This window comes from Meleagris gallopavo, chromosome 2, assembly GCF_000146605.3.
Source record: "Meleagris gallopavo isolate NT-WF06-2002-E0010 breed Aviagen turkey brand Nicholas breeding stock chromosome 2, Turkey_5.1, whole genome shotgun sequence".
Lineage (NCBI taxonomy): Eukaryota > Metazoa > Chordata > Aves > Galliformes > Phasianidae > Meleagris > Meleagris gallopavo.
In genome coordinates this window covers 103,400,056-103,403,476 of record NC_015012.2, presented here as the reverse complement: position 1 = coordinate 103,403,476, position 3,421 = coordinate 103,400,056, and the positions used below count along the sequence as shown (strand labels likewise).

Genomic DNA, 3,421 nt, shown 5'->3' with positions numbered 1-3,421 from the left:
AGTGCTTAACAACCCTTTCTGTAAAGAAGTGTTTCCTGATATCCAACCTAAACTTACCCTGGTGCAACTTGAGGCCATATTCCCTCGTCCTGTCACCAGTGAGAAGAGACCAGCCCCACTCTCCTGTAAGCACCTTCCAGATACTGGAAGAGAGCAATAAGGTCTCCCCTCAGCCTCCTTTTCCCCGGGCTGAACAGCCCCAGTTCCTCGTCTCTCCTCATAGGCCATATTCTCCAAGCTCTTCACAAGCCTTGTTGCCCTTCTTTGAATCTGCTCCAGCACCTCCATGTCCTTTCTGTACTGAGGTGCCCAAAACTGAACACAGTACTTGAGGTGAGGCTTCACCAATGCTGAGTACAGGGGCAGGATGACTTCCCTAGTCCTGCTCGCCACACCATTCCTGATACAAGCCAGGATGCCGTTGGCCTTCTTGGCCACCTGGGCACAATGCTGGCTCATATTCAGCTGGCTGCCCATCAGGTCCTTTCACCAAGGTCCCTTTCCATCGGGCAGCTTTCCAGACACTCCTCCCCAAGCCTGTAGGGTTGCCTGAGGTTGTTGTGACCAAAATGCAGGACCCAACACTTGGCCCTATTGAAACTCACACAGTTAACCTTGGCCCATCGATCCAGTCTATCCAGGTTCCTCTGTTGTGCCCTTCTCCTCTTAGGCAGATCAACGCTCCCTCCCAACTTGGTGTCCCCTGCAGACTTACTGAGGGTGCACTCAATCCCCTCATCAAGATCATTAATAAAGAAATCCATGTGGACCACACCAACAGCCTTACCTTCATTCACTAATCAGGTCACCCTGTCACAGAATGAAATCAGGTTTGTCAGACAGGATCTACCATTTGTAAACCCATGCTGACTGGGCCTGATCCCCTGATTGACCTTTAACAGGTCCATGACGGCTCCCGAGATTATCCATTCCATAACCTTCCCCGGCATTGAGTGAGACTGATGGGTCTGCAGCTACCAGGATCATCTTTCTGGCCCTTTCTGAAGATGGGCATCACATTTGCCAGTCTCCAGTCTGCCGGGACATCCCCAGTTAGCCATGACTGCTGAAGGATGATGGAGAGTGGCTTGGCAACCACATCCTCCAACTCCCTCAGCACCCCAGGGTGCAATCCATCCGGCCCCACGGACTTCTGAGCACCCAGCTTTCGGAGCAGGTCCAAAACCATCTCACTGTGCATTATGCTGGGCCTATTCTGTTCCCCATCCCTATCTACCAGCGCAGGGGGCTGTGTGCCCAGGGAGTAACAAGTCTTATATTAAAGACTGAGGCAAGGAAGGCATTAAGTACCTCAGCCTTATCCTGATCCTTGGTCACCAAGTTGCCCTTGACGTCCAACAAAGAATGGAGATTCTCCCTAGCCCTCCTCTTGCCGTTGATGTATTTATAGAAATATTTATTCTTGTCCTTTACCTTCGTGGCCAAGTTCAGTTCTAGCCAGGCTTTGACTTTTCTAATTTTCTCCCTGCACAGCTTCACTACATAGCCGTAATCATCATAAGAAGCTTGCCCACTCTTACAGAGACCATAAACTTTCCTTTTGTTCTTGAGTTCCAGCCAAAGGTCTCTGTTCAGCCAGTTTGGCCTCCTTGCCCGTCAGCTCATCTTCCATGACTTGGGGATGGCCAGCTTAAAATTACTTCCTTAAAGTATTCCCAGCCTTCCTGGGCTCCCACACTCTTCAAAACTACCTCCCAAGGGACCCTCTCACCCATGGTCCTAAAGAGGTTAAAGTCTGCCCTCTGGAAGTCCAAGGTGGCAGTTCTGCTGACTCCCCTCTGTGGTTCAACAAGGACTGAGAAATCTAGCATCTCGTGATCACTTTGTCCCAGATGGCCTCCAACCTTTACATCCCCCACAAGACCTTCTGTTAACAAACAGCAGGCCTAGGATTTTGCTTCCCCTTGTTGGCTCCTTCACCAGCTGTTCCAGGAATTTATCTCCTACACACTCTAGGAACCTCTGGAACTGTTCCCTATCTGCTGTTATTATAAATCCAGCAGATGTCTGGGAAGTTGAAGTCTCCCATGAGAACAAGCGGTAGTGACCTTGAGACCTCACCCAACTGTCTATAAAGTGTCTTGTCCACCTCCTCATCCTTGTTGGGTGGCCTGTAGCAAACTCCCACGATAATATCGGCCTTATTGGACTTCACTTTTATTCTAACCCATAAGCTCTCAATCCAATCATCACCATCATTAATTTCCATACATTCACATTCTTTCTTAACATAGAGGGCTACACCACCACCTTTCTTTCCTTGCCCATCTTTATTGAAAGTCAGTAGCCAACCTGCACGATGGCCTCCAGCTCCTCCTGTTTATTACCCATGCTTCATGCATTGGTGTAAAAGCACCTGAGCTGGGCCTCCTTTGGAGTGGCAGTAGTCCTAATATCCTCATGACTATACTCAGGTGTTTCCACAGCCACCTACCTCTCACCAACCCTCGTGTTCTTCTTAAAAAGGTTGAGTCGTCCTCCTCCACCAAGACACAAGACTGTGGGATCTTACTAGCACATCCCTCTCCCACAAGCACTGGGATGTTACATACAGGTACCATTCTAGTGATCCCAGTTACACCTTCACTCCTCTTCGTCCCTAGCTTAAAGCCCTATCAATGAACCTTCCCAACTCCCATTGTAAAACCCATTTCTGCCGGTGGGAGAAGCTACTCCTGCTTATCTCCTGAAGTCATAGAACCATAGACAGGACTGAGTTGAAAAGAACCACAATGATCATCGAGTTCCAACCCCCTGATATATGCAGGTCAACAACCAGCAGACCAGGCTGCCCAGAGCCACATCCAGCCTGGCCTTGAATGCCTCCAGGGATGGGGGCATTCCACAGCCTCCTTGGGCAACCTGTTCCAGTGCCTCACCACCCTCTGGGTGAAAAACTTCCTTCGAATATCCAACCTAAACCTCCCCTCCTGCTCCCCGCAGCAGAGAGTCACCAATGACAACGACCCGTCGGTTTCGCTTTGCTGAGGAGGTGTCAGTGCTAAGTGCGGTACGGCCCGAAAACAGCGAGCGCCGAGGCTGCTGCGGGAGGGGGTGGGGCCATGCAGATCAAGATGCAGACCGCTCCGCGCGCGGCATGACGGGAGCGCAATAAACCAGGAACGGAACGCTCGTGGAGCCCCGTGGAACTTGCGTGGGCCTCAGCGCGGGCTTGGAGAGGAGCGCGGCTGTTGGGCGCGAAGCGGGAGTGGGGAGAGTGGTTGGGACGCCGGTCGCCGCGCGGTGCGGGCTGGTGGCGGGGCGTGGGGAGCGGGTCGGCGGGAGCAGAAAGCATACTTACCTGGCAGGGGAGACACCATGATCAGGCAGGTGGTTTTCCCAGGGCGAGGCTCATCCCCTGCACTCCGGGTGTGCTGACCCCTGCGATTTCCCCAAATGC

At 52.0% G+C, this 3,421-nt stretch overlaps 1 pseudogene; it reads left to right on the top strand.

Moving 5' to 3' along the window:
• The first annotated feature begins 3,314 nt into the window (after positions 1–3,314).
• LOC116216408 lies at positions 3,315–3,421 on the top strand (annotated as a pseudogene).